Genomic DNA, 12,469 nt, shown 5'->3' with positions numbered 1-12,469 from the left:
AGGCATACAGATGGGCAAAGGTACATGAAAAGATGTGCTACATCATTAATCATCTAGGAAACACAAATCAAAACCACAATAAAATAAGTATCACTTCATACCTGATAGAATGGTTATTATCAAAAACACAAGAAATAACAAGTGTTGGCAGGGGTATGAAGAAAAGGGAATCCTTGTGCACTATTGGTGACAACGTAGATTGGTGCAGCCACTACGGAAAACAGTATGGAGGTTCTTCAAAAAAGTTAAAAATAAAATTACCACAATAACCTGTAATTCCACTCCTAAGTATTTATCCGAAGAAAACAAAACAAAAAAAGTTAATTCAAGAAATATATGCACCACCCCCCCCATATTCATTGCAGCATTATTTACAATACAATTATCCAAGATATGGAAATTACCTAAGTGTCCATCAATGAATGAATGGATAAAGAAGATGTGCCATATATATATACGGAAATCTTGCCATTCACAACAACATAAATGCACTGTGAGGTCATTATGCTTAATAAAATACATCAGACAGAGAAAGACAAATACTGTGTGATCTCTCTTATATGTGAAATGTAAAAAAAAAGAAAGTTTATAGACACAGAGAACGGACTGGTGGTTGCCACAGGTGAGGGGGTAGGAGAAATAAAATTAAACAAAATTTTAAATAAATATGTAACATATCTTTTCCTCTTTGTATCCCCAGAATGGTACTCAATAAACTTTTTTTTTATTTCATGTTGTCACAATTTTCTGGGTAAATAGAAGGCAAAGCTTTTGCTGTCAGTCCCATAAGAGGTTGAAAAGGAGAAAAATAAACTTAAAATTTCCATACTTTAAAGCCCAAGGCTCAGACCACCATAGCTTCAAGACGTCTTGTCTAATTCCCCCGGCTCATTTCCTATTATTTTGTAGTTGAAAAACATCTTTTATTCTGTCAACTGGAAGCTTTTAAAGTAAATACCAAATCTACTTTTCCTGACACAAACATATCAAAACCTTTAGACCTCCCATACATTTCTTATATATAGTCAGAGGATTGACTCCATTTCTTATGTATCGTTACAAAGTTGACTCTAATTGAAGTGAAGTTGTAGAAGGAGCGAGGAAATTGGTAAAGGAAATTGGAGAGCTCATTCCAAATAGAACTGAATGCTAACGGCTCAGTGGAATAAGACAGCATTAGGACCCCAAAATAGGAAGAGGAATCCAGGGGAGAGTACACACAGGATATATGGTAATCAATGCAATGGATTGTTGGATGATGTCTTCAGGTTCGAAGGTACCTGTTTAGAATTGGAATGAATGCAAAGCTCATCAATTCCAAGACTTCAGTTAACTCATTTAGTCAATATATCCTGAACATCTACTAAGCGTCACACACTCGGTTACTACCTGTAAATATAATGATAATCCAAATAGACCTGACCTCGTAGAAATCATATTTTAATTGGGAAGACAGGTGACATTGCAACAGTAACAATGCTGTCTGTGGGAAGTCCATGGCATTGTCAGAACACATTATAGGGTTATTTAGGATCTGAGAAGTCTTCCTAGAGCAAGAAATAATTCAGGAGGGAATGAGAGGGTGTTGAGAATTGTGTATGCTTTTGTCAGGCCCTTGTTCTTTATGGTAGCTGGATTCTTCTGAGAAAGAGAAGAGGTAAATGTAGAGGGGAGCTCACAGCTCATTGATCTTTCTAATCACAGTTAGCCCAAGATCATACTGACTTTAAGTAAATCCTTTCCCATATTTTTGTCTGGTATATGCAGATAAAGTTGAGAATGATTGTTTGAATACAAATAACGGGCTACATGAATTATAAATTGTCCATGTGAGTTCTCTAATCAGATACACAAATGTTCAGATCCCAGATTCACCACTGAAGGGCTGGGTAGCGTAGGACAAGTAACTTAATCAGCTAAACAGGTTTTCTCTTCAGTACTTTGCCTAACACCAACTCAAAAATTGTTGTGATACTTAAATAAGACATAGTATGTGAAGTTCTTGGCAGTCTTTTCAAATATTAAGTGCTAGAAATGTATTAGATACACGTTTTCATGGTTATTATAGCTATTATTGTGGCTGTCAGGGGAGAGGAGAAGAGTTCAAGGAGACCAATGGTTTAATTTCTTGTTTAAGGTCCCTTCCTATTTAAAATTTTTCAATTCTAAAATTCGGGTCATAGAAGTGGTGAAGGAGAGGGAAAGAAGTTTCAAATCAATACGGAAGTAACATTGAATAGATGTAGAGTGTGTCACTGCAGACGTTATTAAAACATTAGCAAAAAGAGAATTAAGCAAATCACGCTTCTTTATAATTCACACCTTTGGTTTGGGCCTCCTAAACATCAGACTTAATTTATGTATTCCTTTCAGTATCCACCAAATCTTCAAAAATATGTTTTTGAATTGCTAATTGAAGTTAACCAGAATCATCCTCTTTTTGTGTCGCCTTTTAATCTCTGCAAAGTTGTGGTGGTGGTGGTGGTGGTTCGGGGACGGGGGGGGGGGGGGGGGGGGGGTAAAAGACATTTAGCAGTTCAAACTGCAGATCCTGAATGTAGCTTCTAATGAAATGAAATACTTATGAGTTATGTTCACAAGTAATTTATCCCAATGTGCAAATTCTCTTATACATGTTTTAATGTAACAAAAAAGCCCAAGCTCATAGATGTAAAGGAAATAGAAATGCAAAAACACAAGGGAGACAGCAATTATGAAGGGAAATATTCATTCTACACACATGTACGTATCCATTAATTTATCCAATAAATATTTATTGAGTGCCTACTATGTGGTTGATGCTCTGCCAGGTGCTGATGATACAGTAACAAAAAAGAAAGATACCACCAACGGGGGATTTGTTTAAGGCAAAATGCAGTTATGTCTGTCCCCTTCTTAAATCCCTCATTGTCTTCACTGCCTCTAAGATAAAATCCAAACTCCTTACCAGGACTAAGACAAGATCCTTGCAGATGTGGCCCCTGCGTCTTTCTCAAGATACAGTGTTGATTTGAGCCTCCGTCTCCCTCATGCTAACCCCCTGGCCACTCTAGATGAGTAGTTGCCAAGGCCGTGCCTTTTCTTGCCTCTGACCCTGCCTGTAAGTCTCCTTCACTCCTTTTACCCTGGGAATTAATTCTTCCTCTTTTTCAGGGTTTCATCATTTGATGAATGAAAATAATAATAATGATAATGAATGAATCATGCCTTATCACTTGTTGAATAGCTTTTCTACTAGCTTGTAATTTCCATGAGGGCTTTTTTATTTCCACCTGTTTGATTTTGAATGTTTTACAAAATAGACGATATATCTGTATGTAGCTCTTAGAATTTTTTTGCTTTTGTTTTGTGGTTATTATACTGTTACTTTGCATAGCCAGGAATACAGGAAGTGAAAGAATATGATGGGATAGTTGAGTGAGGAGAGATAGATGCAGCTAGTTTCTGTGGGAATATAGGATTTCTTCTAGAAGGGCTAGACAAAAGAAAATCATTAAAAAAAACCCAACTATTTGTAAATAGGTCCCATTTTCCACCATAATAATAAGGTTGGTCCGATGTTGGTAAACTTCACCTTTAGTGCTGGAAATAGCAGATGCCCCCCAAGGGAAGACCCAGGGCTAACAGGACTAGCAGGTAACAGGACAGTAATATGATGTGGAAGAAAGCTGGGGAGCCTTGAGCTAGTTGGTGAAGTCTCCCATTTCTCCATCCCAGCAATGTGTGTTTAATGCCCTGAATGATACTGAGGTTGTGGCTGGTGGTAAAAATGGATACATGTACCTGTTTGTTGCACTCATTAATCGACACACTAGGTTTACAGCTCAGTAAGTAGCACTTTCATGGAGCTTTATGGAATTTACCATAAAGCTTTGATTTTCATATAAATGGATATAAAATAAAGGAGCTACCAATTTGTAATTTGAGGATGGGAGTTGGGCTAAAAATTAATCTTTACTTGACAGATATTTCTGGAAAAGCAATGTAAATGCACAATATAACAAGGTTTCAGCATAAATGCTTAAGAGAATAAATTTTAAGAGCACCCACTAAAGTGCAAAAATTAGTTAGATGGCTGTAAATATTTTATATTTATATTTTAATCAAGTTCCTGTTTTCCCTTCTACAGTATTATTTTGTATTTCTTACTTTTCTTCCATGGAGAAAATAATTTAAAAAGCTTTAATTGAAACTCACTCTCATCTGGTCCCGTTATCATACAAATCTTCAGCTTAGTCAAGAATCAGGGAAAGGCTAAAAGGAAGGACAACATGGCCTAAACCAAATGCAACTGGAAATTATGAATGTGGGAGCTTTAATCTTATGAGGGTCCCAACAAACTGTGGTGTATTTCTAATTTTTTTAATTATCTCAGGTAATTTTTATATCCTACCAAGGAAACAGCTGACATATTAAACAGTGTTGATTTTTTAATTACATCCTCCATTTGTTTTCCCACTTATAACAGTCTAAATGGTTTGATTATATGAATGCATTGTATGAAGCAGCGTTATCATTTATATTACTGCCAGTATCTCTATTTGTAATATTGGGATGTCCAGAAATTGTCCTTTACAAGCTGGTTAGTCTCACTGACTTCTGAACCAGTCTGCTCTACCATTCGGGTGGTGTCTCCTGCCACAGGAACATAAACACCAAAGACTAGATTGTGAAGCACTATAGAAATGTAGGAGTTATTATGTCACAGGCAGGCTCACAAGAAATTGCTTGGAAAAATAGTTTGATGATGGTGAAGGTGTATTGGGTTTCCTAGAAACCAAACATCATCCTAAATTTTTTCCTATTGTGCTCATGTCCATTTAATTAATCGTTTTATTAAACTGCTACCATAGTCTATTTAGGGTAAAGTGCTCCTCTATCCACCAAAAACAACAAAAAAATCCTGAAAATTTTCATCTCTGATTTTTTTTGTCTTGTTTTACTTTTGACCATTATTAAATTAACCTGATATTTTTCCTGCTGCTTTTTTATTATTTTTTTTCAAATATTTATTAGTGTCTAAGGTCTTGATGTCAAAAGGTCAAAATGTTGTATAAAATTTTATTAATATTTAGATATCGTTTAATAAGTCAATGCACCATAAACATATGTTGATTTTATGTGTCAGTTCCTAGGGTAATTATGTCTGCTACAACCACCGGAGTAATTGAGTTCCAAATTCCCATTAATTGTCATAGTTTTAATTAACACCTCCATAATTGTAGCAGTATGTTTAGAAACCTAGATTGCTATATTTTCTAAAGTATAAGACAAAATAATAATGATTTGAAAATTAAATAAGCTGCTTGTTTTTATACTGAATCCATTTGTCCACTTTTATTCATATTTTAACATAATTAAACAGTATGATAATGAAATAAACGTAATAAAATAGTAATAGTAATAGCTTTCTGAATTAATGAAACGAAAAGCACAGCCAACACCATAGTCTTCTTTCTTTAGCCAAGTCATATATGTTTTTAATGTTGGAAAATAATTTAACGGTATAAAAGTCACACATGCATTTGTCAGTTACATTATTTCTAAACTTTTAATCTGGGTTTCACTCGTGTTAGAAAATAAATGAGTGATTGTTTTCCTTTTTTACTGTTTCCACTGCTGTCACTATAAGTAGACATCACTTCTGAAGCATACACAAGTTTTTTAAAGACATTTACAGCAAAATATTCTAAGATTATTCATGTTCAAATGTAGTCATCTTTTCTTTGAATTATTTTATTCAATCATTTATTCATCCAACAAACCTTAACTGAGTGCCAGTTCACCTCAAGGGATTACTTTAACTGTCAACTGTATTATTTAGGCTATGGGCTAAGCTTCCATAATAAGAGCCACAATTTAGTGGCCCAAACCAGAGAAAGTTTTATCTCCTCACACATTATAAACTAGGGCAAGTAGGTGGGCTCTGCTCCATTACACGCAGGAATCCAGGCTAGTTTGTTGCCATTTGTCTTAGTTGGTTCAGGCTCTATAACATAATACCATAGGCTGGGTGGCTTCTAAACAACAGAAATTTCTTTCCTACAGTTTGGAAGGCTGGGAGTCCCAGATCAGGGTGCCAGCATGGTGGGGTTCTGATGAGAGCCCTTTTCTGTGTTGCAGACTATTGTCTTCTGTATTCTTACATGGTAGAAAGAGAGCAGGAGAGCTCTCAGGTGTCCCCTTTTTTAAGGACACTAATCCTATTCATGAGGGCATCACTCTCGTGATCTAATTACTTCTCAGTAACCCCACCTCACAAATGGACTTTAGAGGGAAACCACTAGAAGTCTTCTATGGCCCAACCTCTACTCATCTAAATATGAGTGGTACACTTCTCATTAAACAAACAAAGATATATCTACCTTCTGCCCACAGGGAAAAATCCAAGTTCAGTTTCAATTATTGCAACCAGCTCAAAATACAGAATCTCTGGGAAATACGCAGACCTCTACAATGGGTCTTAATATGGTACTTTTAAGTCTGGCAATCTATAAAATAATAGACAGATTATCTTTCCTGCCCTCTTCCCCATAAAAAATACCCAATATAAAGGGGTGGAAAAGGAACATAATAACTACAATAGAAATTTCTTTTGAGAAACACTGAAGGGCCCATAGGAAATAAAAATTACAAAATCCTGCCAAACAGAGATTAAATGACACCTAAACAGCAGCATTGAAATAAGTTTTTTTTTTTATTAGTGCATCTGGCAACCTCAGTTCTCTTTTCTGGAAATTACACTCGATTTACTGAAAGGTTCTTCCTTATTCTAATGGATAAAATGACCTCATCCATGGCCACATGTGAGTGAAGTAAAGTAGAGCATGGCCTCACTGAGGACAGTTTTACATCATGCTACCTTCAGGTACATGTTTGGGGGTCTGAGGATTGTTCTGGGGCTCACATGTGTTAGCGAAGTCTAATGGGAAGATGTGAGGGAATCTTTGAGCAACATTCGTCATCCCTTGCTACTGGAATACAGAAACAGTTGATTTCTCTAATCCTGTTAAGCCCCAAATTTCTGAAACCTCTGCCATTTTAAGTGACAGAACATGAATCAGGTTTAGATAATTTTCCTTAGCAAATTTCTGTTCACTTTTGTTTCTTCTGGAAAAATGGCTCATTCTCACTCAAGCTTATATCTCTTACAAACCTTTCTGAAAGCAGCAAGAATTATTAACAGCAAAGATTACTAACAGGATTTGTCCAGCTTTTTTTTTTTTCTTGTAGCGCCAAAGTATACACAGGCCAATAGCCCACCATCCAGGTTTTCGCTGGCAATGGCATCACAAGTGTCATCAGCTTTCTATCCTACAGTATTTTTTTTTTGCACTCTTCACCCTCTCATTAAGTCAATGCCATATGTTTTGGAATTTTAAGGGCAGTCTGCCCTTCTACATATTATTGATTTCAGTATTTGACTAAATTGTCGTATCAGAGATGCAAAATCCAGTGGTTCAAACCACAAGATAAAAAATATTTTTTTCCTCATAACAGTCCCTGAGGTAAGCAGTAGTATAGAGTAAATCTGTTCCAATGTGATCAGCTAGGCACGTTCCTCCCATGTTGCAGTCCATGACTTCCTAAGGCATTGTCCTTATTTACATGGTAGATGCTCGATCATCACTTTGGGTGCATTCTACCAACGGAGGAGGTGATCGTGCACGAGTCCAAGATGAGGAGCTTCTTCTTAAATTGGAAATGACCTCAAGGTTGCCACTCTCCCTTCTGTGTACGTTCCAGGTTTCCTGACTTAGTCACAGGGCACATCTAGCTGCAAGGGTGGCGGACGAGTGTATTTTCCATCTGTGTAAAATATCTTCCTATGGAAGAAGTGAGAAGTAATAGTTGGATAAGCAAAAGTATAGACTCAAGAAGAGTCCATTATGATTATTATCCATTTTTTCCATTATTTTGCATTATCTATTATCTTACAAATGTCTTGTATGTTTTTACCCTTTACCCTGTTTAGAGTTCTGAAAGTTAAATTCCATCTTGGTGTGTATGTATCATTTATGATAGACAATAACTGCAGCTTCTTTGTCATGGTTTTTCTCACTACTGTTCTTTTTCCCTCTCTTATCTTCATCAATTCAAATTAAAAGGAAATCCAATGAAAAACATAGTAATGCCATTAGACAGTGTTTGGTCTTCAGAGAGCACATCCTGGGAAACATAATCAGGCTGACTCACAGGATAATGATTGACTGTGAGGAACGCAGGGAGAAGCTGCTGACAATGCCCTCATTTTTCTCTTCATCCCTATAAATGGGAATGCTGCTCGTTAAATCATATTCTCGGGACTGCCACTACTTGATCATCCAGGATATCAATGTAACAACTTTCAGGAATTTGTTACACATACATCAGGGTTCTCAATTGGGTTACATCATTTCTACTAAGATACGTCTGTGAAAGAAGAGGTGAACATCCAGCCACCAGCATGGCCTGAGACTTCTACAATCTCGAGCTGTTAGAAGGATGGAGAGAAGAACATATCACTATACATGTTTCTTACGTAGTTTATCCTGGGCAATGATGGCTGGGCCAGTTAATCTCCCCCCACCCCCCGACCTTACACAGGAATTGAATTCGTGCATTACCAAGTGCCTCCTAGAAAGATAAAGATGGGCAAACTTCTCTCTGTCTCTCTCTTTTATCTCTAATATGTAGACTTTTATTTTTTATTTTCTGCTTCTCTTTCCTTACTATCAATGAAATCTCAAGTATTTAATTTAATTAGACTTATAAAATTGCCTTGAGGGATAATGACAACCACATAATTTTGGGCTTTTCTGTCTTTCCTTCCACCTTAAACCTTTGGCTTTGATAGCCCACCCTCACCTCTTATATAATTTGGCATTTGGTATAAAGCTATTTCCTTGCCACACGTCTATATACTTAAAAGGAATTACTAATCGTGAGATAATTTGTAAGTATAAATTCATGTATATGTAAATTTATAAATTAAGATTTAGGCAGAGGACTTTTAAGTGAAGGAGCTTATTTGAGGGGAAAATACAGTGTATCACAAATATTTATAGATCCCTAAGTAAAATTTAAAAAATGCACTCATTATCCAAATACTTTGCTCAAGTAAAATAATTTCCACTTTTTTTATAGTATTTTAAAAATTATAACTTGGTTACAGTAGGATTCTCATGTAAAATAGTGTCTAGTCTCCCTATGAATAATTCAGTTCTTTATTCCATAAATATTTATTGAACAGCTATCATGTTGCCAAACATTGTTCTAACCAATGATCCTGAAACCATGACTGCAAGTGAACAAACGAGAGATCAAGTCCTATATCAGGGAGCTATTACATTCTAGAAGTGGGAAGCAGCCAATAAGTAAATAAAGAAATGTATGTTTGTTTGGTTATACAATATGTACAGTGGTGATTGACAAACACTAAGATGAACAAAGCAAGGTAGGGATGAGTGAATGCTAGTTTATATAGAGTAGTGAGAGAAACCTCTTACAAATGACATTGGAGTGAGTTCTAAAAGAATGAGAGAAAAGACCACTAAATATTTAGGAAAAGCACATTCTAGATATTGGGAATAGCAGATAAAAAGGTGCTGAGACAGTCGTCTGTTTGTCATATTCAGGGAACAGCAAAGTGCCCTGAGCAGACTGCGCAAAGGAGAAAGTGGTAGAGGTCTAAGAAATACTAGGGGCCAATGTGTGTAGACAAAAATAAGAGTTTTAAAATTTTTTTCCAAAAGGATATGGGAAGCTATTGATGGGTTTTGAGTAGAGAACTAATATGGTCTAATTTACTTCTATAAGAATTACTTTGACTGCTAAGTGGAAAATAGCAACCGAGGAAGCAGGACCAATAGACCAGTTCGAAGCATATTGTGTTTGGTTAAGTGAGAGATGGTGAAACTTTAATCGCTGTCACAGCTGTGGAGATGTTTACAAATGGTCAAACTCTGGATATGTTTTGAAAGTAGAAGTGACAGAATTTGCTGTTGAACTAAAGATTAGATGTGAGAGAAAGGATAGGTCTCCAGTTTTCAGCATGAGCAACACTATTTAAGGTGTTGTCTTTTATAAAGATGGGAGGCATTCAAAAGCAACAAGCCTGAGTTGGAAAGAAAATCAAATTTTACATTTGGAGATATGTTACGTTTTACATCCAAATGTAAATGTAGAGAAGGCAACTGGATCTATGAGACCAGGGTAGAGGGGAGGCGCCAAGGCTGAGCCTATCACTTGGAAGTCATCAGAACAGAGATGGTATTAAAGCCATAGGATGAGATGAGATTGCCTAGAGAGTGAGTATCAATAGAAAAGATAAAAATTCTAGTAACTGAGCCCCTGTGGCCTTCAGGATTAAGTGGCTGGAAAAGGAAACAGGTACCAGTAGAGAAGCATGAGGAAATGGAATGATCTGAGGAGATCCAAGAGAGAGGCCATCTCACCGTGTTTCCCCGAAAATAAGACCGAACTGCACAATCAGCTCTAATGTGTCTTTTGGAGCAAAATTTAATATAAGACCCGATCTTATTTTACTATAAGACTGAGTCTTTATAATAATATAATAAAATACATAATATAATACTGGGTCTTATTTTACTATAAGACTGGGTATAATATAATATAATATAATATAATATAATATAATATAATATAATACTATAATATAATACCGGGTCTTATATTAATTTTTGCTCCAAAAGATGCACTTAAAGCTGATTGTCCGGCTAGGTCTTATTTTCGGGGCAACATGGCAGAAGCAATTGAAGTGTTTGAAAGAACAGGAAATGATCAACTGTGTTAAATGGTGCTAGAGTAAAATGAGGACCAAGTCTTGACCATTGAATTTGAAAATGTCAAGACACTGACAAAAGCTGTTTCAGTAGAGAAAACAGCCTAACTGGAATGTCTTCAAAAGTATATGGAAGGAGACACAGTGAAAAAGAGTGAGAAGAGTTGCCTCTTTTCAAGAAATTTTGCAGTAAAGGAGCAGAGAAACGGACAGTCGGACAGTCGCTAGAAAGAGATCTCGGGGGTAGGGAGCGGTTTTTGAGGATGGGAGACATAGAAGATGCTTGGATGCTAATACGAATGGTGGTGCCTTAAAGGCAGAAACTGTTGCTGTGGGACAAAGTGATGACAATTGCCGTGGGGGAAGATTTTAAGTAACTCGAATAAGAAATGGAAGAAGAACACCTCTTTCTCAGTTACTAAAATGTGGAAGCACCTAACAAACTGTTAAGTAAAAAGAAATAGCTTATATATTTGAGAAGTGCATGAATGTACTGTGGAAGGCTAAAAAGGAGTATAAATATAATTTCAGTGTTTGAAAGTGATGATAAAATTGATGCATATTTCTTAAACTAAGAGCATGAAAAGCCATAGACAATTGACCAGATGTCATCTTACATAGCACTTTTTTTCTTGGAAATAGACCTTTTATAACTCTCCTCTTGACAAATGTTGAAGTCATTATGTTTGTATTTTGGCGGAAATTTGGTTAATAAATTGGAGGATAGAGATAAAAAAGTACTGAGGTGGTATGACGAAAATCATAGCACTCCTTGTGGATAACCTGTATTTTCTTACTATTTCTTTAGGATTGTGTTTTATGCCTAGAGGTTCTTGAGATACTACCTTAGCACACACTTTGCTTTCAAATTCCATATGAGGTTCTGGGTTGTTCCCTGTTGATTACAGTAACATTGACTGCTGTCTAAATCTGTTGCAGTGTGCCTGAGTATTATGACTACGGTCATGGAGTAAGTGAAGATGCCTATGACAACTACGGTAAGATCTTTTCTTTACTAAAACTATGAAATCAGAACATCCATCTGTCACTGACAACTCAGAAATTACTTCTAGCTTTCTCCCCCTAGTTTTTACAGAAGTCTAGACTAAATTGATTTATGTAATTCCAGGGTGAGATTTGACGTACAGAGCCAGTGCCAGAAAATTGGACAGATCAATTTTGATCAAAATTTCAAAAGCAATTAATCACAATCATAAATCATTTTCAACAGCAACAGTGAGCATTCTGAATAGTGTCTTCTATGTTTCACTGTGTCTGTTGTCTGACTCATTGATTTCACAATAATCATATGTCTTTCCTGCTATCACAAAGATCGTCAGAGTATTATACAGTTAAAATATTTAAAAATGTTTAAGGGCCGATACTGTAGCTTTCAAGTTATTTTCTACATTGTGCATAGTTCTTAAAATTGCTAAATAACACTTGGCTCATAAGAATTAATAGTCAATAACTATATTAGCCTATAAAATTAATTAATTTCAAAAATGCATTACTTAATTAAAAATATGACTTAAAATTAATTGTAATTCAATTCAGTAAGATTTTATTGAGTGCCTATGATACATCAATGTAGTACATCACTTGTGAAGAGTGGTTTCTGGTTCCTTAAACTACATCTGCACCATCGACAGTAGACCACCTTGAAAAATACTCATTTAAATGTTC

General features: G+C 35.9%; 1 long non-coding RNA gene across 1 annotated transcript in view; it reads left to right on the top strand.

Moving 5' to 3' along the window:
• The window catches only part of LOC117016143 (uncharacterized), a 136,783-nt gene extending 125,010 nt beyond the window's left edge, over positions 1-11,773 (top strand). Inside the window, exon 3 of the long non-coding RNA XR_004421835.1 lies at positions 11,723-11,773. This is a non-coding gene — a long non-coding RNA (uncharacterized LOC117016143). The remainder of the gene's footprint in view (positions 1-11,722) is intronic.
• Positions 11,774-12,469: the final 696 nt, after the last annotated feature.

Source organism: Rhinolophus ferrumequinum, chromosome 3 (assembly GCF_004115265.2).
Source record: "Rhinolophus ferrumequinum isolate MPI-CBG mRhiFer1 chromosome 3, mRhiFer1_v1.p, whole genome shotgun sequence".
Taxonomy (NCBI): domain Eukaryota; kingdom Metazoa; phylum Chordata; class Mammalia; order Chiroptera; family Rhinolophidae; genus Rhinolophus; species Rhinolophus ferrumequinum.
Note: the sequence above shows the minus strand (reverse complement) of the source record. Positions and strands in the feature narration are given on the sequence as shown.